This window comes from Anolis carolinensis, chromosome 3, assembly GCF_035594765.1.
Source record: "Anolis carolinensis isolate JA03-04 chromosome 3, rAnoCar3.1.pri, whole genome shotgun sequence".
Classification (NCBI taxonomy): Eukaryota; Metazoa; Chordata; class Lepidosauria; order Squamata; family Dactyloidae; genus Anolis; species Anolis carolinensis.
Window position 1 is genome coordinate 265,973,946 of NC_085843.1, and position 24,020 is coordinate 265,997,965.

The 24,020-nt window shown below is 38.8% G+C and overlaps 1 long non-coding RNA gene across 39 annotated transcripts in view; it reads left to right on the plus strand.

The window, feature by feature from the left end:
• LOC103278167 (uncharacterized) overlaps positions 1 to 24,020 on the plus strand; it is a 131,642-nt gene that overhangs the window by 71,774 nt on the left and 35,848 nt on the right. For 22 of the 39 annotated variants that reach the window (XR_010004799.1, XR_010004797.1, XR_010004796.1 and 19 more), the window contains one exon: positions 5,023 to 10,487. The exons of 12 other annotated variants lie outside the window; for them this stretch is intronic. This is a non-coding gene — a long non-coding RNA (uncharacterized LOC103278167). Of the gene's footprint in view, positions 1 to 5,022; positions 10,488 to 22,955; positions 23,124 to 24,020 lie in introns of those variants that run through there. 5 more of the 39 variants (XR_010004800.1, XR_010004814.1, XR_010004828.1 and 2 more) reach the window with 3 other exon arrangements.

The following is a 24,020-nucleotide window of genomic DNA, read 5'->3' on the forward strand; positions in this document are numbered from 1 at the left end:
AAATAAAATTACTCACATCATTTTAAATCTGGTTTCAAAATGCTCAAGAAAAGGGCAAATGACATCAAATATACTGGTTCTGATATAACAGCAAAATAGGGTTGGGTTCAAAGAGGAAATAACTAATTGAACCGGATAGTGTGAAGTGAGGAAGAGGTGGCTAGGATTCTGCTATAAACTGCCAACTTGTGCTAAGTTGGCCAGATGTTTCTTTTCGTTTTTGCCGAAGCATTTTTCTCTAGTATCATGTACTTGACACAGTGAGAACTGGTTAATATACATTTTATTGAACACTGATAGAAAGAGATGGAATCTCATTCTAATTTTCCATCTGACAAATCAGTTTTTGAATGAGTTTTTGTGTTCAAGATTGCCTCTGGGGAAGATTTAGATTTAGGGGAAAGAAGTCTCAGGGGATGATGTAGCAGAGTTCTCAACTCTCATGCTTGACTCTTAGAGAGAATTGGTACTTCAAACACTTCAATAAAACTATATCTGTTTATGTGCTTACTTGGCATGGGGATTTTTTTCAAAATCATCCTGAAAGGTGTTAATACACCTTAGCTCTTCTTTCCAGGCTATATTGAGTATACCTATTAATTTACTTCAATATCCCTTTGCGTGTGCATGGAGGACATGCCTCCAGCCGACAGAACCAAGAAAGATGCAAATGCAGGGTTGGGAAAACAAATGGCCACAACTTGTTTATTGATTGAACAAGGGTTGGCTGGCATGCATGGGTCCAAGATCATGGATCGGGCAGCCCACTGCTGACCAATACCGCTATGCAAAAAAGAGTTGTATGGAAATTTGGAGAGACTGTGAGGTGTGCTTGAGGCCTCAGGCCCTGTGTTACATGTAACTACATTTTCAATGTTTTGAACTTCATGAAAATGCAATATAGGAGTAATTTATGGAACACCTTTCAGATGTACTCCTTCTCCATCAACATACAGGCACAGATACATGCACACACATTGGCAACATTGATCAGACAATTATAAAAATGTAACATTTTAAAACACAGAAAGAAAAGCAAATTGTATAACATTGTGATTCAGTAAACATCAGCTGACTGCTTCTCTGTAGCAAATATATGGAGCCAATTGAAACTTTGAAGAGAAGGAAATGTCTCTAGAACAGACAGCTGCTATAGAATACTAAGCAGTAAGTTATTTCCACACAATTGTAAAGACTTCCCAAATATTTGACTAAGATGCCTAGTACATAGAATCACAGGATCATAGAATAATAGTTGGAAAAGACTACATGGGTCATCTAGTCCAACCCCCTGCCAGGCAGGAAAAACACAGTTGAAGTACCTTATAGCCATCCAACCTCTCTTTAAAAGCCTTCAAGGAAGGAGCTTCCACCACATTCAGAGGCAGAGAGTTTCATGGCTGAACAGCTCTTACAGTCAGAAAGTTCTTCCTAATGTTCAGGTGGAATCTCCTTTCTTGTAATTTGAACCCTTGTGTCCAGGGCAGCAGAAAACAAGCTTGCTCCCTCCTCCTATGACATCATTCTACATATTTATACATGGCTATCATATCTCCTCCCAACCTTCTCTTTTGCGGGCTAAACATACCCAGCTCTTTAAGATGCTCCTCATAGGGCATGGTCTTCACACCTTTGATCATTTTAGTCGCCCTCCTCTGGGCATATTCCAACTTATCAATATATTTCTTAAACTCTGGTGCCCAGAATTGAACACAGTATTCCAAGTGAGGTCTAACCAAAGCAGAATAGAGAGGCACCATGACTTCACTCAATCTAGACCAGGGATCCTCAAACTTTTTAAGCCGAGGGCTGGTTCACAATCCTTCAGACTGTTGAGGGGCCGGATTATCATTTGAAAAAAAAAAAAACAAACAAATTCCGATGCACACTGCACATGTCTTATCTGTAGTGGCTTACAAATTATATGTACATACAATATATTATATTATTAGCATAGCACAATAGTAGCATTATATATTACTTTATTGAACTATACCACTATACTAAAATATTATTAGTAATATTATATGTAATATAGAATATATAATTAATATTATTATATGGTATTATTATTAGTGTTATATTGTATTACATTATAATATTATTATCAATATTATATGTATATACAATATATTATATTATAAAACTAAGGGCGGGGGCCAGGTAAATGACCTCGGAGGGCCGCATCCGGCCCCCGGGCCTTAGTTTGGGTACCCCTGATCTAGACACTGTACTTCTTTTGATGCAGCCCAAAATCCCATAGGCTTTTTAAACTGCTGCATCACACAAGTGGCTCATGTTCAACTTGTTGTTCACAAAGACTCCAATATCTTTTTCACATGGACTGTTGTCAAGCCAAACATATCTTATTCTGTATCTTTTCATTTCATTTTTTATGCCTAAGTGTAGTATCTTGCATTTGTCCTTGTTGAAATTCATTCAGTTAGTTTTGACCCAGCTCTCTAGTCTGTTACGGTCATTTTGAATTCTGATCCTGTCATCTGAATCCCTCCTAATTTGGTGTCATCTGCATGATATACATGCCCTCTAAACCTTCAGCTAAATCATTAATAAAGATATTGAACAATACTAGGCCCAGGACCAATCTGTGGCACTCCACTATTCACTTATTTCCAGGATGAAGGGGAACCATTGGTGAGCACTCTTGGGGTTAAGCTGCTTAACCAATTAGAGATCCACCTAATAGTAGCATTGCCTAGACAACATTTGATTAGTTTGCTTGCAAGAAGGTCATGGGGGACTTTGTCAAAGGCCTTACTGAAATCAAGATATGCTACATCCACAACATTCCCTGTACAAAGCTTGTAACTCTCTCTCTCAGAAAAAGATAAGATTAATCTGGCATAACTATATTGACTTTTAGTAATCACTATATTGCTTTCTAAGTGATTGCAGACTGCCTCCTTAATGACCTGCTTCGGAATCTTTTCTGGTATTGATGTAAGGCAGACTGGACGGTAACTGTTTGGTCCTCCGTTTTCTCCTTCTTGAAGATAGGGACAGCATTTGCCCTCCTCTAATCTGCTGAGACTTCTCCTTTTCTTCAAAAATTCTCAGATTATTGCCAGTGGTTCTGAAATCACTTCTGCTAGTTCCTTCAATACTCTTGGGTGTAGTTCATCTGGCCCTGGAGACTTGAATTCATTTAGAGTACCTTTTTTGGGTTGTGTTCTCCCTATTACCCTATTATATGCCCACCAGGTGCTGAAAACAAGTTGGGTGCTCTTTAAAAAAAGGAGACAACAACATGGGATACCAGACAGAAGGCAAGAAACCGAGGTAAAATCTTTGCAGCTTTGATGGGCTTACCTTGTTTCTTCATTGGAACATTAAGGTCCACCACAAAATGGTACCAGAATACAGTGTTCCCTCACTTATTGCGGGGCTTGCGTTTCAGGACCACCTGTAATAAGTGAAATCCACGAAGTAGGGGCGCTATATTTATTTTAATATTTACACATATATTAGTTGTTAGCAGGCCTTTCTCACCTTCACAAGCTGCCTTCCTGCGCTTCTTCTTGGTGGCTTCTTCTCCGGTGCCTGCCAGTTTCCCTTTTGCGCATGCGCCTCTCTCTCATCGGCATCTAGAGTGGCCTGGGAAACTGGCACCTTTGCACATGCGCCACCTCTCAGAAAAAATGCAAAGCAGTGAGGGAGAAAAAAGTGAACTACAAAGTAGGGAGGGAACATTGTAGTGGCACAGAAGACTTCTTAGAGTTTAGAATCAGAGTACTACAGTGCAAATGCCGTCTTTGTTTTATGTAATAAAATTGAACTCACTGTTTTTTCATCCAGATATTCATGTCAAGACTACACCTCTAGGTGATGTGAGTGTGGGCCATCTAGTTTGCTATGGTTCAATGTAGAATAATGCATCAGAGAGTTCTTAAACCATCTTTGCATGAAATGTTGATATATGGAGATTCCGTATCTATAGTGTCTAATACAGTGCTCCCTGAGAGATTGTGGATGGGCTGGAATTTCTGCAGGACATTGGTAGTGTCATTCACACAGCAAGTGGTGATGGTGGCGTATTTGCCCAAATATCCATAAATACCAACTGTGACTTATTATTATTATTATTATTATTATTATTATTATTATTATTATTATTATTTCATTTCTATCCTGCTTTTCTCCCATGGATGGGATTCAAAGCAGTGTACAGCATATAAAATTCATATAAATACATTGAACAGCAATACATAATCAATTAAAAATCATATCCTGATTAAAACCCAATTAAGATATCAAATAAAACAATTTTTAAAAACTTGCATCAAGCACCATATTAAAGATATCCATAACCTCTGACCACTGAAGTTATTTGTCAATTATTATTTTAAAAAATTATCAAATTATCAAATTATCATTTGTCTGGGAAGGCCTGGCTCCACAGAAAGGTTTTAATTTGCGAACGAAAGGCCATTAAGGAGGGCGCTGATTGTACTTCATTGTCTAAAACACTGTTCCAGTGCTTCAGACAATGGCCTCCCAGGATTACTTGCTTGTACACATATTTTGGGTAACAGAATGTGCCTGGTCAAGGATCGTGGATGTGTCAATTCGGGTTTGGTTCTGCGCCTCTATGGGAAACTCCATGAATATTCTATTTAATTCTCTTTAGTAATCATCTATAGCAGTGATTCTCAACCTGTGGGTCCCCAGATGTTTTGGCCTTCAACTCCCAGAAATCCTAACAGCTGGTAAAGTGGCTGGGATTTCTGTGAGTCGTAGGCCAAGACACCTAGGTACCTACAGGTTAAGAACCACTGATCTATATGATCATCTTTAAAATGTAGCCTTAGGCAGCTATCTCACAAACTCATGTAAATAGTCAGATTTGCTCATAATGACTCCCCTACTGCAAAGCAGGATAGTCATGACCCTTCTCACAAGGTTGGTATAAGAAACAAGGTCAACAACAATCTTGTTTTCCTATAAAAACAATTGCAGTTGCTTTATAATAGCAGTCCCCCCTTCTCCTTCTTCTTCTTGCAGAAAGAAAAAGAGGCTTTAATAAATAGGAAACAACTGCACACCTGATTTCCTAGTAAGTCCTATTTTTTTTTCTGAAAGAAAATACTAAGAGTATTATATTTCCCCAGGTTTAGTCTTCTGGGAAGACACTAAAATAGTTCCAAGCATTTGAGGGGTAGGATGGAAGTAATGTTGAGATAGTAAATGGATTCCATTTTCAAACACCTTTATTCCCTATGATGACAGATATCGGAGATGTTATTATGTTGCCAGATACTTTTGGAGGTTAACAGTTTAGGGACACATTTTGCTTGCAAATTGTCAAAACGATTAAGTTGCTGTGTTTGCAAGGAACTTAGCAGAGCAAGAAAAGCTTTGAGCTTGCCCTCTTTAACCACAGAAGTAATCTCTAGGCTATTGATATCTGACTGCAGGATAGGTGAATCTTGTATGAGTTACAGATCAGGGGGAGAGAGCGCCTCTCCTAACCTCCAAAGAGCTGATGCATTTAAAAAAATCAGAATGGTTCATACTTTCTTTTCTGGATCAGTCACAGACAAACAGAAAGAGGAACAGCACTAGGGAGAAAAAGACAGCAAGGTGTGCTGATGAACTGGGAAGATACAAACTCACCTGACTGAAATCTGTGGAGGTCTACAGTGAAGGCGTGACTGATGTAACAGCATGGAGTAATATAGTATTTGACTGGGACCTAAAGGCCCACAGCTCAAGTCTCCACTCACCCCTGATGCTCAGGTGTGTGTGTGTGTGGGGGGGGGGGATTTATAGCAGACATTATCACTCAGGTGCATTGCTAACAGAATACATCTATGATGGTGGGGTTATGATTGAGCTCCTTGGAGGACAGGCTGTATGTTCAAAAGGAAATCAATAAATTACCCACCTAATATAATACCTACAAATGATGTTGATTTTCCTTCTGGGAAAATGGCAAGAGGGGCAATTTTCACCTCACGACACTCCCTTCCATGGGCCACATAGTTCTCACTCCTGGCTACCATTTTGGATGACTTTTAGCTATTTCCTCCATTTTGGGGTAGAGAGTTGCAGGCTCCCAGGGGATGGAAGATCTAAAGCTGCCTTTGAGATTATTTTGAGACAACAATGCCCTCAAATCTGCACAATGTTTAAATGAAAGATGGGAGGAAGGGAGAGTGGAAAAGTGCAGAGATAGGGTCAGGAGTCACATTTGCTCCATAGCCTACACCTTTTTTGTCCCATCCTTCTCATTGCTGTTGTTGCTGAAAATGACACTGATGCTGCTTTAAAAAAATACGGTACTCATCAGCCTTATGGCTGAATGGAAGGCCTACACTGAATAGCAGTATGAGTAATATCATATTTCAACATTTCTAAGTCATTCTGGAGAGAGCTCAGGGTCATATTATCTGGGAATTGATAGTACTTTAAACTAGCTTGAAGTTGTGTCAGGCAACAGCATTTTTAAATTAAGCATTAATTTGGACAATCCCCCTCCACCTTTTATTGGAACTTTTGATGCCAGCAAACCATGTAGTTACCCAACCTCTTACTTGTTCTGTGCCAGTAATGTTCCTTGTAAACTTATTTTCCATTGATGATGTAACTTGCCTTCTTATGGCAACCATCTCACAAACTTTCCCTGGTAAATTTTCTTCAGAAGAGGTTTATTATGGCCTTCCGATAAATCTGAGAATGAGTGATATGTGCAGGATGGGGGTCCCTGATTGAGCAGGAATTTAAATCCTGATCTTCAGAGTCCTACTCAAACTATTACACCACATTTGGCTCTCTCATTTTCATACTCCAAAAGAAATCAGTTCTTTTGGAGCATGGGGATGGAGGAGACCTGTAGCTCCATATATTTCCACCTGAAATCTCAATTACCATTCTTCTAACCACACCAGATTCACCAAAAATATTGCTACTTACCTGTGCTAGTTTAATGATACCAAGAATCATTGTGGAAATCTCCAGTTTATACCCCAGCTCCAATTATGAAGGCACTAGATTGACATGTACAAGCAAAGTCTCCTCTTGGAATGAGAACAACTGTCATGTCTCTTTGACTTGAATACACAGAGATTTCTAAGTCTTGATATGTTCTTTTGAAAACAAACTGTAGGAATATGAACAGGAACATGTTCTACCTTTGGAGATAAACAAAAATGAAGGCATGGGTAGCATTAAAAAATCATACTTGCGGATGGTTTTGCTAAAATAAAGAACAAAATGGCCTAAACGGAGCCATGCTTCCAGATGCTTTAGCTGGCTTGAGTTGCACATTCCTGAAGCATAAGTGTGCTCTTGCTTCAGGTTCTGGGGCCGCACCCTTGGTGTTGCTAAACAGTATTTGCTTATGATGAAAAAAAGAGTGCTAAAGTACTACTGAGCAAATGAACAAATGGGATGAAGCTGGTCTTGCAGTTTTGCAATAGGAAGAGAAAGCAACAGATGGGTAGAAGTGTAAGGCCTAGGGAAGTTAATGAATCAGTGGTACTGGATATTCATTTTGGTCTTAATTTCTTCAGAATATGCATAAACAAGTGTAATTACTGTCTGCTTAAATTATTAATGTAAAACATACTGCAACTGTAGACTTTAAAATTACTGAGACCTTTTTGGAGGGTTCTATAACTGCTTTATGTTTTACTATCAGAGAGTTATTCTCCTGGAATAGATTTTGCTCACTGGACATATAGAGATAAAAGATGAGGAACCTCTTAGGTGGCAACTCTATTCAGTACCAAAATGGGCCTGAAGCCTAGATTTATAAAATCTGAAGTCCAAACTTACAATCTGTACAAGATGGACCTGAATATATGAATATACCAGTTTTCTCCCATGTTCTGGAGTTGCTTCTTTGAAGAGGTAAAGCCCCAAAATAGCCAAGTGCACAAGGAGACACAAATGTTTATACCAAATGCTTACCATATTCTTCAAGTCCTTCAATATTTTTCATGGAACCTTCACAACATTAAGCCACATTACATGTCTTCTCTCTCTTAAATTATTTCTCCTGGAACACTAAATGTCTGGTCATCCTACACAGCTGGGGCCCTGAACATCATGGAAACTCTAAAGGAGTGATGTCCTAGCTTAGGTTTTGGATGAGTTTTGGACTTTAGCTTCCAGAATTCCTGACCATTGGACAAGCTGACCAGGGCTTCTTGGAATTAGAGTCTCAAACACCTGGAGGACCAAAGGTTGGGCACTACTGTTTTAGTGCTTCTCCAGCCTCCAACACTATGGAGAATGCTCATGACAGTATCGAAGGTGAAATGAGTCCCCACTACCTGATGTTCCTTTACATGCTTAGCAGCTGTAGGAATATATATGTTCATGAGTTCTGCGATGACTCGGGTCCCTTCTACACTGCCCTATATCCCAGAGTCTGGTCCCAAGTTATCTGCTTTAAACTGGATTATATGAGTCCTTACTGCCAGATAATCTGGGATAAGAAGATAATCTGGGATCAGATCCTGGGATGTAAGGGCAGTGTGGAAGGGGCTTCAGACTCAATTAAAATTCTTGTGTTGCACTTGACACCAGAGGAAAACTAAGCAAAATGATCCTATTTTCAAGATACACCTAAACATTATGAATTGGAGAAATTCATTTCTTTTTCCAAATCAGGTGAAAACAGTGAAAATATCCAAAGGCAGCTCAAGCAGAAAACCAGCAAACAATTGCTCAATTTCATAGAAAAGAAACTGACAACCACAACCTTTGAGGATGCCTGCTACAGATGTGGGCGAAATGTAAGGAGAGAAAGCTTCTGGAACATGGCCATACAGCCTGAAAGACTCACAGCAACTAACAATTTTTCATAGCTACTTATTTTCTGGCTTTATAATGAATGCTCACTTTAAGTAACAGTCAGATAAACCCTTTTGAAGTATCTGATATTTTTATTAGGGGAAAAAAACCTCAGCTCTTTTCAACAAGCTTATCTCCCAAACCTTGGATTCACCATCCCCACAATAACAAGTATTTCTATTTTATTTATTTATAATATCTTAATCCTACCTTTTTCACAAAAGTGATTGATGTGGCTAACAGGCATCATTAAAAAGAAATTAAGCAAGAAACTCATTAAAATTAGCACAGTACGAAATATTAAAATCATCACAATAATTAATAAATATCAAAACAATTTAATAGAGCAGTTTGAAGAAATGTGTCTGTAACAGTCACAGGGGTAGGCGGGAATGGTATCTGTGCAGAGAGTGAATTCTACTGTTTGGAAGAAACACAGGAGAAAGCACTCTGCTGTGTTCTCATTAAGTGAGCCTGAACAGTTGGTGGTATTTTCAAGAGGTCCTCACTTGAAGATCTTATCAAAGATTGAGATGTACAAAGAAACAGCCTGCCCCCTACGTAACTAGACATGAAGTTTTCTTCCAAATACAGGAATCTGGGAACAATCACTCAGAAGACCTTCTCCTGCATTACTGCCAGGCATGTTTTTGAGATGAGAAGGACCATATTTATAAATATATAAATAACCCTTACAACTGGAAAAAAAATCAATTCTTTTGCTCCTGTTTCCTATCTCCCCACATGTTAATGAGGAAGTGGATCATGGGATTTCTGGACCTGCTGGACCTGCGAGCCAGCATGAGATTTTAAGTCCTGAAACTGAGAAGTCTGTGTCTCCAGCACCTAGTGAAGGCCACATTCCAGAGAGGGGCCCAGATGCTGCTGAGAAGTGTTTCTCTAGGGAAACAAGGTCAGGGGATGAATTTAGTTCAGTGGATGAAATCACAGGTGGAGAGGTTAATGAGGTGATAGGAGGATTCGTTTTCATAAACTTTGGACTGCACAGCAGAACTTTTGAAGGTCAAAGCACTTGTTAGAAAAAAAGCTGTTATCAGGTAGTCAGGGAAAATGACACGATTTCATGTCTATATTAGAGGGGCCAGAGGGAATTTCCAGCAGTGTGGTCAATGTTTATGTATTTATTTATTTACAGCATTTATATTCCGCCCTTCTCACCCTGAAGGGGACTCAGGGTGGATCACATTACACATATAGGCAAACATTCAATGCCTTTTAACATAGAACAAAGACAAACAAACATAGGCTCCGAGCGGCTTCGAACTCATGACCTCCTGATCAGAGTGATTCATTGTAGTTAATTGCAGCTGGCTTGCTCTCCCGCCTGCGCCACAACCCGGGCCCAATGTTGGTTATTGAGGCTACATCTCTTGCCAAGACAAGCCTGCTCAGGGAATTCTAGTTCCATGTTTTCATTTGTTCGTGTTTCATGCTTCCAAGTTTTGAAGAATTGTTTCCTGGATTTTTGTATTGGATTTCAATACAATCTGTGTATTCTGGTTCTTTTGTATCCCTGTGTTTTTGAATCTACTCTTGTGCCTTGAATCTTGTGGACTATTTCATACATTTGGACTTTGATGTTTTTACTGGGTTTTTTTTCTGAAGTTCTTTTTATATAATCTTCAATAAATTGCTTTGCTGATTTACCTTGGACTGGAGTGTGGTGGTTAAGTACAGAGTTACTTCTTGCCCCGGAGTATAACAGGTCCAGAGTGAACGGTCAAAAGGCTAAAGAGAGGGTTGGACAAACACAAGTACCAAGCAGTGAGAGGACAATAATCTCAAATAAACAGCTAACGGGAATGTCCCACAGGCTTAGATGTCTTTACACTAATTCCCAGAGCATGGGAAATAAACAAGATGAACTGCAACTTTTAGTACAACAAGACAGTTACAATGTAATAGGTATACCTGAAACCTGGTGGAATGAGTCCTGTAATTGGAATACAGCAATGGAGGGGTATAATCTATTTCAGAGAAATAGACCAGACAGGAGAAGGGGTGGAGTAGCATTATATGTCAAAAATATTAACACCTGTGAAAAGATGCAAAACTTCAATCTTGGAAACCAGGTAAGAATCAAGGGAATGAGGACTAAAAAGATATAGTTTTGGGGTCTTCTACAGACCTCCAAGCCAGAGGGTAGAACTGAGTGAAGCCTTCCTTGACCAGATGAATATTAGGAACAACTTCCTGATTGTAAGAGCTGTTCAGCAGTGGAACTCTCTGCCTTGGAGTATATTGGAAGCTCCTTCTTTGGAGACTTAAACAAAGGCTGAATGGCCATCTGTCAGGGGTACTTTGAATGTATTTTTCCTGCATGACAGGGGGTTGGATTAGATAACCCATGGGGTTTGTTCCAATGATTATTCTATTATTCCATGTCTGCTTGATACTGTGGAGGGCCACAAAAGACCAAAAAAATTGCAAAGAGATATTGCAACATCTTTGAGATTGAGAGAAAGATGTTTGTAGCATGAGATTTCATAAAGTGGATCTTCTACTTCACAAAAGGAAAAAAAATCATTTTGCCTTCACTTATGGTTTTTTTGCCTATAATGATGATTTATTCTCCTTCCATTTTTTTCACCAGAGTTCATGTCCTTTACAGTTCAGGACCCTGCAGCTCCATTTGTAACACACACAGTGGGCCTTTTGGTGTCTGCTGGGGTTTGGATCCAGGATCTGGCATGGATACTCAAACATATGTGTTCTCTCTTTCTACATACATACATAGCTAGCACACACATACGCGCACACACATGAATATTGAAGACTGTGCTTCAGGAATCTCACAATGAGTTGCAGTGGACAGACCATATTTACTCTAATAGAATGCAGTTTGGCAAGCCAGCAGCACGCTTTGGCTGAGAAGACTCAAGATCTTTTAAACTACAGCCCCTAGGATTCATAGCATTGAGCCAGGGCAGTGAAAGTGGTATCAGGCTACATTCATTCTACTGCATGGTTAGATTCGCCCAAAGAAGCTGAGGTGGGACAAACAGGAGAGTCCCCTTGATGGAAGGGTTACCTGTTTCTCTGGCTTTACTTTCCATTGCTGGAAGCTTTGGTTTTCTAACACTTTCTGTTTTTAAATGAGAAATCCTAAGCACACAGCAACTGCAAATGCCTACTTTTTATTTATTTATTTAATTAATTTATATACCGCTCTTCTCCCCCAGAGGGACCCAGAGCAGTCTTACATAATGGCAAGATTAATGTCACATATAATACAAAATATAGTAAAACAAACGATCATAAAAACACACTTAAAAACCAATATCATACCCCATTTAAAACAGTAAAACACTGTGTGACCGTTACAACAGGGCCAGTAGCATTGGGCCAAAAGTCAGAGCCAGTCTGTATTCAATTTCACATTAATCCAATAAATGCATCAGATTATATCAACCGTATCTTAGGATGGGCCAAAAGCTTGGTCCCACATTCAGGTCTTCAGCTGCTTCCTAAAAGACATGAGTGAGGGGGCTTCCCTAATCTCCCTTGGCAAGGAGTTCCACAGCCGCGGAGCCACCACCGAAAAAGCCCTGTCTCTCTTTTTGGAAGAAATTACAAAGAGTGCACTTTTTGCCACTGCGCATTACATTAGCCAGCAAATACTTCTTTTGGTTCCAGGGTTTTGAAAATTGAGGTGTGCATTACATTTAATGGTGCACTAGATTTGAGTAAATATGGTAGTTAACTGTAAAACTATAATATTGTGAAAAAAGCATCAAACACTGCTTTCTTACAATGTTTTATTGATTAATCCAGGGGTCCCCAAACTAAGGCCCGGGGGCCGGATGCGGCCCTCCGAGGTCATTTACCTGGCCCCCGCCCTCAGTTTTATAATATAATATATTGTATATACATATAAAATTGATAATAATATTATAATGTAATACACTATAACACTAATAATAATACTATATAATAATATTAATTATATATTCTATATTACATATAATATTACTAATAATATTACAGTACAGTGGTATAGTTCAACATAGTAATATATAATGCTAATAGTGTGCTATGCTAATAATATAACATATTGTATGTACATACAATTTGTAAGCCACTCTGAGTCCTCTTTGGGGTGAGAAGGGTGTGATACAAATGTAGTAAATAAATGCAGTAAATAAATAATAAATAAATTTTAGACTTAGGCTCGCCCAAAGTCTGAAATGACTTGAAGGCACACAACAACAACAACAACAACAACAACAACAACAACCCTAATTAACTTGACTATCTCATTGGCCAGAAACAGGACCACACTTCCCATTGAAATCCTGATAAATGTATGTTGGTTAACATTGTTTTTATTTTTAAATATTGTATTGTTCTTTCATTGTTCTTGTTCTTGTTGTTGTTTTTGCACTACAAATAAGACATATGCAGTGTGCATCGGAATTTGTTTGTATTTTTTTTCAAATGACAATCCGGCCCCTCAACAGTCAGAAGGATTGTGGACCGGCCCTCGGCTTAAAAAGTTTGAGGACCCCTGGATTAATCTATCAGCAAAGGTAACTTGGGACAGTGGGTGGAATTCAAATAAATAGAAGAAATTGAATCTTCTGCAATTAGGTTTAGAAATCCTCTGAACTCATACCAGAATTCAGAAGAATAACTAGGGGATAAACCAGAAGAGAAATAGAATGTGAACAATCACTTTTGTATTTACTTTTGAAATTCCAACCTGCAAACCGTAACAAACTCCAATTATGCCAAACATGGATTCATCCTTAGGTACATGTTCCTGGAATTATTTTTTATGGAGACAGAAGGACAATGTCTACTGTGGTGGCTCTTGTACACTCAATTCTAGAGGCTCTGTTTGTTTGTTACCACTAGGTGGCTGCAGTGCTGAGGCTTGCCATCTCCTAAAGGCAGGCAGTTAATTTGTTCTGTTCATGCCATAGCTTCACATCCACAAGTGCAAAGCAATGCTAAATTACATGTGAAACACTTTTGAACCTTAGCGAATGTGCGATATAACAGTGCAATGGCATCTCACTGTTATGTTAAGAATTCTTTGCTTGCTTCCTAGCCTATCATTTCTTCTACAAGGATGGAAAGCCCCCTCTCCAAAATATCTGTACAGGATAGAGAATGGAAAGGAAGTGTTACATTCAGTTGCTGGGTTGACTCTATTTGAAAGACTTCTGTTCAGCATCCCAGCACCCTGCAGACCCTGGCCCATCAAGTGTTATTCATCATTTTCTGACAGCAGGTATTATCTATTCCAGCTGTATGAATTGAGTACACTTGTAGATAAAAGCAGGGCCCCTTTGGGTGCAGGCAGTCCACTTATGGGATCACTTTTGAAGAAAACATGAAGTAGGGGTGTTGGTTTGAGGGGAGCACAGGGGAGTGGAGCAATCCTGCTCAAGAGATGGTCTCAATATATGCCCTCAATGTTTATTTGCAAGGTTGCCTGCAATTATCATTTCTACTAGATGGTCTGCTTTTCTTTGGTAAGGGCTGCCAGAGCAGTAAAAGGTGGTATATGCAATTAACAGAGAGAGAAAGAGAGAGACTGCCTAGGTGTGCCTGTCATAATGATGGGCATTTGGCTAAAGGACTTCTAACTGTAATGCTTACTTCAAACTGTCATGTTGTGCTTAGTTTAGTGAAGGTCAAAAGGAATTTTGTGTTTGGACAAGTCTGCAGAATCAGGCCTGACGTACTCTAAAACACAATGTGTCGTATAGCTTAGTTATGCAGACAACAAATTATCTGACTGACACTTTCCTAGAACCAAATCACCTTCTGACATTAATATTAATTCTTCCTGTGTTACCTCCAGGACAAATTCAGACAGACTAACGAACCTGCAAGTACAAAGAGCCATGTGTCAGGGCTGTGCGATTGAGTTGGTGGTGGTTGGGTGGGGGAAGGAGAGACATTCCTGCCCTAAGGGGCAGCTTGCAATGCAAGTATGATGTTTACTGTGCACGTTCCAGTGCTGCAGTGTTGTATTCCAGCTGCTGTTGCTTGCTGACTGAAAGCACTCTGGTAAAAATAACTTCTGTCTCTTGGGAAATCAGGATGTCTTCCCACTTATTGCAGACCCAACTAGCCTGGGGCATACTGAAACGTCCCTCTTTTTCCCACCCTTCCCCAGTGTATATACACATATTCCTCCTGTCTTAAAGATTTCCCTGTTTTTACTTTGAATGCATGGGAAAATGGAAATGTGTTGTGGGTATGTATTCTCTTTCTTGTCTTTAAGGAGCCTTATTTTTTTTTCTTTATATCTCTCTTGTTCTCTCTCCCTTTCATATCCATATCCATCCATCCGCTGGCTAGGCAGATGGGGAGATTTTAAGAATTGAAGGGCATTGGGCATGGCCATAGGTATGTGCCAATGAACATGCTCTGGCAAGGGCCCCCAGTATTGATTATTGGAATCTTTTGACCCATATGTGGCTGTTTGTTTTAATCAGTACCACCACCCATGGAAACATGAGATTGCTGAATCTGAAATTCCCAGACTGCAACTTCTCATGTATTGTAATCCATAGCCCCAGCCTTGCCAAAGAACAAGTATGTTTTCCACCAATGTCCTCATGTACCAAATCTGATTGTCACCACAGCCATCAAGATCACAAAAAGCACAGAAAAAACAAAAGTTTCTAATTTTGGATCAGAGGCTAATTTTTAGGGATTTTCATTCTCCATAAAAAGGGCAAAGCATGGGATGAAAAGCCATGGTGAAGGACTATATAAATGGTCACCCAACATTGTCTTTTTTTCCTGTGTCCAATTATTGTTCAGAAAATCTTTTTAAAAAATGTCATTTCCTAACAGGAACTTTTGAAAGGATATGGAATGTGACTGTGACACTATGAGCATAATACTTACATGATGTTTTACCATACATGACACTTATGACTTCTCCTTGCCATCCATACAAAAGCAGCATCTTAGTGTCAGCACATGCAATCACAACCTGAAAACCTATTCTGGAGACCCATAGGAATAGTAAATCCATTTTTCTCCTGGCTGCAAAACTGGAGCTGGAAGCTGTCTCAGTATCCCTTGTCCCCTCACTGTTGTGTGTGGGGAAAAACTGTGAAGTTGTCTCATACACAGACATTAGAGGTCACACAAGAGGGTAGAAGCTGTGACTGGTCAAGGGCAGGAAGGGCCAATTGTTTACAAACTCAGATTATGAATTAAATTGGAGCTGGTGATTGAGTTCAAATTATTTCAGCACTTTGTAAATAATCTAAACTATCTTCCTCAGAATAATATGGTAGATTGCGGTTTTTTAGTTGTCCCCTATCCAGATGATATTTTTCATTTCCAGCCCCCTTTCTTTTTGCACTGTATGGGGAACATCACATTTATTAATTTATGCATATGCTAGTGCTAGTAGTCAGTCATGACTGGTGGAGTGATCAGTTTGATGTGGGTTTTAGTCCAAACTTTAAATTAGCAGCCTACTATACTAAATCTTATTCCCAAATGAGTCTCCCACAAAATAAATTCAGCATTTTTGCAAATATGAATGAAAACTTAGGATTGTCTATGCTAACCAAAAAATCTGAACTCACCAGAAATGCACCACTCTCTGTTTCCATGACACACAGTAACTTCCAGTGAGTATCTTGGGTTTTCTGGGTTGAGTTCAACTTTGCTCTACTTTAGACAAAATTGGAGAATAGTACAGAATTTGTTAGTATTTCTAAAGCATCCCAAGAATTCGTGGCTATCTTGACAGCTGGATCAGATTTTATTCAGCCCAATGCACTATCCATATGGACAACACACCATCATCCTTTACTTGTACTGAGCAGCACAGGAAAAGGCGGTGTTTCATTCTCATGTCAGCATGATCACACCTTGCCAGCAATGGAGCTCTGAATCAGTGCCTGACCATTGTGGTCATTTCTGTTGATGTCAGAAAAGGATGCCCATGTAATCAGCACCTGCAGAGAGTTCCATGGTTAGTTGGAATTGGTGGCAGTGATATGGAGGACAAGATAACATCCCAGTGGGGCTGATGGGGTTCCATCCTATCAAGACACTGGCCCTGAATTCAGCACATATGTAAGCTGACCAGTATAGATGTGGCTTCAGAGTGCAATCACTCCCCATTGCTGATAGTCCTCTCCTGCCCCAAACTAGCAGAAATGAAATTCTAGGACAAAGGAGACAAAATGGTCATACTATGAAAGAAAATAAGTTGTATGAAGCCAAATACTGACATAGCTCTAACAAGCAATATCTGATGCAAATATTCAAGTTGGAGATTTTATGTAAGTGCCCTCAGAAGAGCTGGAATAATTTGTAAAAGCAGGTGTTTGTTCTGAAAGTGCAGCTATGCTCTTCTGTCTCATTGCATTATGTCACATGTGACGCATCATGTTAACTTATCGTGCATCGTGTTGGTACAAAGCATGAAAAATCTCAGATTGGAGTAACATGATGTGACAGACAACATTTAGATGGGGAAAATACTTGCTTATTTGGCTCAGATTCTTGCTATCAGATTGAATTAGGGCATGTTGTCCAAAGGAAAGTTGGCAGATGGAGGTGAATTGTTAAGTTTCCTTGGTTTATATTACAAGAAATAATATCTGATGTTAATTTCGGACACAATCTTGGCATGAACCCATCAGTTCTCTCCTAGTGATACTGTTGAATATTGCTTTGTTTTTTGCTTTTATAAAAAAAGGAAATTGACTCATTCTAGGACATATAAGAAGCTCCATGGCTGACTAGAAATGGTGGTGGCAACAACACAGTCACAATGCACCTGAGCTGATGCCTAGCAGAAGCACGCAATCACACCACAGTGGAAAACTAGGGTTGTGGTAAAATTCTATCACATCTTTTCTTTCTGTGAGATGATGCATCAACTACATTTCTAAGTGCTTAACTGCAATGCTAGAAATGTGAACTGTTAACCACATCAGATCTTGTCAGTATAGTGAATAGTGAAAACCTTTAGAAATTTCAGTCCAACAGCCTCTGAAGGGCCACATATTCAAGAACCTTGGCCTAGAGGGGAGCAACTGGGTATAAGCTATTGTGATTAGGAAGAAAAGGTGTAGGAGGAAGACTTAGGGAGAGGGGCATTAAGAGTCTGATGCTATTAGTTTTAGTAATATACAATATAATATGTATTTCTTTTTGTGTAAGTGTTACTATTTTACTATGTTTCCTTTATTCTGAATAAAATTAGTAAAAAAGAGTCTGGAAAGTATCTCTGAATTTAATTTGCACCTCCCTCCTTGTTTTGTGTTATGCCACAAGACTTCATTTGCTCTGCTTATACAGAAAGGTGCATATTTTGAAACACATCTTCCTTTCTATATTCATTTTTATTATACATATTTTTGTCCGCATTTTCCCTGTGAACTAACATTGTCTGTCAAATTCATTTTCACAGCATTTTTGAATTAAGGATGCAGTTATCTACTAATTTTCTTCTCAAAGAATCATAGAATCATTCAATAATAAAGTTGGAAGAGACCACATGGGCCATCTAGTCCAAAGCAATATAATGTTAGCAATTTTCTTTCCTTGTGAGAAAACATTCCAAAATTGTTCTTATTTTGGAGACTGTTTGAAGTTTGGATGCTATTTCCCACAAAATTTGCATTTGACATTTTTGGACAGGAAACAGCACTTTCTACACAGAAAATAATATTTCAAAATTTTCTTTTTTGTAGAAAAAAGCTAATTGCCATGCAGAAAATTGTTTCCTGTAGAAGAAAAATTGCTCATCTGAATTGTGAAGTTTCTCCTCACAAAGCCTTCTTGACACTTGTGAAACATGTTTTTCAACCATTTTTAAAAATAATTTCCAGTTATTGTTTTTATGCCATTTTGAATTGTTCAAAAATAGCTTTTCCTCTCCTTTTCCGCTAATGTCTTCAGTGGTTGCAAACTGAATCTAAAATGCAATCATAGTTTGTATTCAAAAACCTTCAGTGAGTGATTTTCCCTTCCCAGTAAACTCAAGCAAAAACTTGAGGGCATTTGACCTAATATGCCCTAGTTTTCATCTGTAACAAGTTGGGAGAGATGTACTTGTAGTTTCGTCCCAACAATATGAAACTGAAAGATATATGCAGCACTCTCCAACTTATGAACAAGATAGGTTCTGTAGGTTTGTTGTTAAGTAAGTTGAATTTGTATGTAAGTCAGAATAGGTACATTTAATGTGGAACTCCAGCCCCATATATATTTGGATAGCACAGTGAAGGGTTAACACTCTAATAGCATAGAGTGGCATTTGGTTTGCTGTCTGTGCTCCTATTCAGAAGAGTTCACCTCATTTTCTGTCCTTGTGTTAATTGGATTTTGAAAAATTTGGCTTGTCATGGAAACAAGGGTTGGTGATAAATCTTCAGTTAAGACACCTTTTCTCCATTATAACTTTCAGAAGTGAATTTCCCTTCATAGGGGTAGATTTCTTTCACTTCCAATTGTCTCACCCCCATTCTTAACTATGATTCATTTGAAGTTGGAAGTTTGTATCTTGGGGACTGCCTGTACATAGTATTGTTAAGGGCTTTGTGGAAGATAAATCAATTCCTTTTAAAATTGGTGACTTAAGAGTTTATTTTTTTTTCCGTGACAGAGCTTTTAACTCACAATGTTTTTATCACAAAGTGATTTTCCCATTGAAATGCATTGAAATGCTATTAATCCGTTCTGCCCCACCAAAACACCCCAATTTTTGTTATGTGTTTTTAAATAATAATAATAATAATAATAATAATAATAATAATAATAATAATAATAATAATGTATAAATGCACATTCAGATGGAACAATAAAAAAGAAAGATAAACTTTTAAATGGTAGAAGCACAAAGTTGTGGCAAGGAAGCAGAAAGCACAAAGTGAAGAGGCAGAAGCATCATTTTCTTCATACTGTACTCATTCCAGCCTCCCTCCCATTCCTGCTCTCCCTCTCTCTCTCCATGTAGCCAAACACACCAGGAATAAAATCCATACAAAATCAACTAACCCAAAGTTCCTCATAGCGGAAACAAAACAGGCAGCAGCCTTCTCCCAAAGTAGACAAGAGCAAAGCAGACAGCAATCTCCCAAAGTGGACAAGAGCACAGGACATGGAGCCATGAGGCACCAAGGCACAGAGGCTGCACCCTTGAAGCCCTAAAGTCCTGTACTCTCATGCTAGCGCTCCCTCTGGTGACAGCGCTCAACTCAAAATGCTGGGCCTATATCAAAGCGAAACCTGGGCTGAGTGACAGCACTTAACTCAAAACACTCTTATATTGGGACATTTTTAAGTAAAGGTTCCACTGTATTGTGATTTTCTTTTCCATCTCATTGGAGAGCATCTTGCTTGAGGGTCTCCTAAATTGGTAATCAGTAGAGATAAATAGTATTCATGCAGACTCCCTAATCTATACTGCACAGCATAAAGCTGAGAATGTACTGATTTGTTTCTGATGACAGCAGTGCACCAAAATGGCTGGGGATGGGGCCTGAGAAACCTGAAGTCCTATCCAGACAGTCAAAAAATATAATAACCAATATACACCAACCTACAGCAACAAATGAACTTGATCTGGAGTACAGATGCCACATTATGAAAGGTTTATAGGTTGTGACAACTATGTGGTACTTCCTCCCAAGATAGGCAATTTCTTCAAAATATATTAAATTGTTCATATTCATCTGTAATTGTCTTGTGCATTTGCTAGATTATTCTGGCAGACTTACAATGCCCAACAGACAAATGCTGGAATAATAAACTGAGCATAAGCAAATCCTATCCATTAGAAAGGTTAAGTTTATGATGGTTGAAATTGGAAATAATTCTAAAATATATCATAAAAGGAATAAATAGGAATCAGCTTTTACTTTCTCCATCTCTAAAAATCTGAAGAACAACTTGATAGTATATGGTGCTTTGAAGTCTCCATTAAATTTAAAATGTGCCCTGTTGGAAAGGCTCAGGTTGGGTTAGAGTAGTTTTTCATAAATCAAACCGATTTCCAGTCCTTGAAGGACCATGTTTTAGAGTATTTTCTCCGTAGATGTCAGGAAAGTACCTCTGAACATTTATCACTACTTAAGTGCACGTGTGGTTATTGTTAATACAGGGTAGAAAACAGGCCCAAACCATTTTGTAGCCAAAACTACTGACTGATGTAGGTTTTCCATTAACATGACTGCTATGGAATTAAGCAGAAGCACTTTTTGATGGATGGATGGATGGACTAAATTGAATTTATGGGAATCAGAATCACTGGGGAAATCAAAATGAGAAAATAGAAGTAGAGAGAGATTTCAGAAGTAGTCAGATAGGCAAATCAAGTTGCTACCAAAACTTCCAAAAATCCTTTTTAGTAACTTTTTGATTACCACTCTGAGAATCCTTTAGCCTGCATGGGAAATACAGTACTTTGGAAAGTGCAGTCTGAGCACTGTGGTGCATCTGACATGCATCAATATGAGGAACAGTTCCCACATATTGAACCTTTTAATTTAAAAAGTAGACCAACATGTTCGCTTAAAATCAGATGTTACCATCCATCTTTATTTATTTATTTAACATATTTATTTATAAGTCACCTTTGTGACCTCCACCTGAGACAATAACACAAGATTCAGATAAAAACATTAAAATCAATACATTATAGAAATAAAATTCAAACAGATCCTAGTGCAATAATCAGACTTAAAAAAGATATTAAACTATAGCAAACCCCATTGGCTAAAACCTGATCCACAAGGATAAAGGATAAAAACTTGATCCATCAAGATCAAGCAGGAGTGGGAAGCCCATAGCAAATGTATCCCATGTATCCCCTTCTACCAATGTTTTCCAAGCCCCCTTCCATTTCCAGGAGAATCTTTTCTTGTAATTAAGTATGGCTGGCTACCTATAGCACCATATTTTTCTAAAACAAAAACAAAGATATTTTTAAGCTGAACTCCCAGCTATTTCACATTCTGTTGACATGCCTGTGTTTCTTTTTAAGGAGACTGTATATGCTGTATATCTCCATAGATGCATGTAACAGAGCACCCAATAACATTTTCCCATTTAAATATCCCAAGATTCCAATATGTAAGAATGCTTTAGCTGAGTGTTGATAATAACCGTGACCGTCTGGTTCAACCACCAGGACTGATGACTTGAAGGTTGGGTTGCTGACCTGAAGGTTGACAGTTTGAATCCAACCCGGGGAGAACACGGATGAGCTCCCTCTATCAACTCTGGCTCCATGCAGAGACATCATAGAAGCCTCCCACAAGGATGGTAAAAACATCAAAAAAAATACGGGAATCCCCTGAGCAATGTCCTTGCAGATGACCAATTCTCTCATACCAGAAGCGACTTGTAGTTTCTCAAGTTGCTCCTGACACAGAAAAAAACCCCACCATCATGAACTAGGCACTCTGTAAATCAGATGGTCTTGATGGAGTCCCAGACAGAATCTAGATTAACAAGTGGCAAAGGTCCCTCAATTCCTTAGTTTTAAGGGATAGAGGTGGAGAAATACATCTGTATCAAAATTACTCTGGTAATGCACAGTGCATAAATTGAAGTCAACATCTTATTTTATCGATTTTCTGGTCTGTTAGAATATGGAATAGAAATGCATTCTTTCAAGAGTGTTGAATCTTGGTTTCACTATCATGGCCTTCTAATTTTCCCTGAAATTACTGGAGAAAGAGCTTCTCCTTCACATACAAAATAAAGGAACTTGCTTTCCTAGAGGTGCTAAAGCACTGGTTCCCATCCAGGTGTTTTGTACTTCAAGTCCCAGAAACCCCGGCCATGTTACTAGCTGTTAGGAATTGTGGGAACTGAAATCCAAAAAACCTGAAGGACAAAAGGTTGGGAACCACTGTTCTAGAGGGAGTTATTGTCAATTAGAGCCCACAATATCACATGAAAAATTGGTCTAATCAGGAATAAGTGGGCTTCATTTATTCTTAATAAAATATCCTTTGTGGCACTAGAAATCACAACAGCATGAAGCCTTCAATCAGGTGCAGCAATAAAGATACAATGTAGGGATTTGACTCATTGTTAAATTTGTTCTCACAGTTTTCTCCCAACTATAAGAATAGTTTTTAAGCTGCTATTTATATGATTTTTTGCAGTGGAAAGAAAGACTCCCTCCATTCTGAATATGCTGCTTTCCTGCACTCCCCTCCGGTCATGGAGTGGTAAGGTGGAAGGCAACTGAACATCTTCTATCTACAATTTGATAGGTACTGCACAATGAAGCAGGCATACTTTGAGACCTTCCATGAATGAAGTCATGCAAGGTGATGCCATTTGTTTTGTGCCTACAGTCCTTGTCCTGTCCCAGCCATGGTGATGACCTATGTGCACAAAAACAGAGCATTATAAGAATTATTTAATTTGTGTTAGAGTAAAATATTGTACTAGGTATTAAGAATGATCTTTTTATCAGATTTCTCAGTTTTCAAGAACATTTTAACCTTTCCCTGACCCCAGTATTTGGGTATTCTTTCCATCCCTAATATGCTGAAGAAGCATGCCACACCATTTCTGCTATGTACTATCATCTGAAGTATGACACTGCTATATACTATCATCTGAAGTATGACATTTGAAGAATAAAATGGTATGGAAATGAATAGATTAAATAAAGTCTCCTTGGAAATATAAAATAACAATGGTTAAAACTAATGAGTATATATATAAATGAGTGATGGCATCATGGCGACCAACAAAACAACCAAACTACAGGCCCCCCAACCTCGAAATTTGACGACACAACCCATCATCCACGCCTCTAGGTTGATACAACAAAAATAAAAGAAAAATAAAGTCCTACTTAGAGGGAGAGGAATAATTGTTTTTATCCAATTGCTGCCAGTTAGAAGGCTAAGCTCCGCCCACTTGGTCTCCTAGCAACCCACTCAGCCCAGGGGACAGGCAGAGTTAGGCCTCACTTAGGCTTCTTCCACAGATAATCTAATTTGCACTGGATTATATGGCAGTGTAGACTCAAGGCCCTTCCACACAGCTATATAACCCATTTAGAATCTTATATTATCTGCTTTGAACTGGATTATCTTGAGTTCACACTGCCATATAATCCAGCCTTCCAAGCAGCAAGTCTATTCCTTTGTATTCCAGCTCATCAAACAAGGATTCCCGTAAGAAGAAAATGTCCAGGCTTTGAGGCTGCAAGG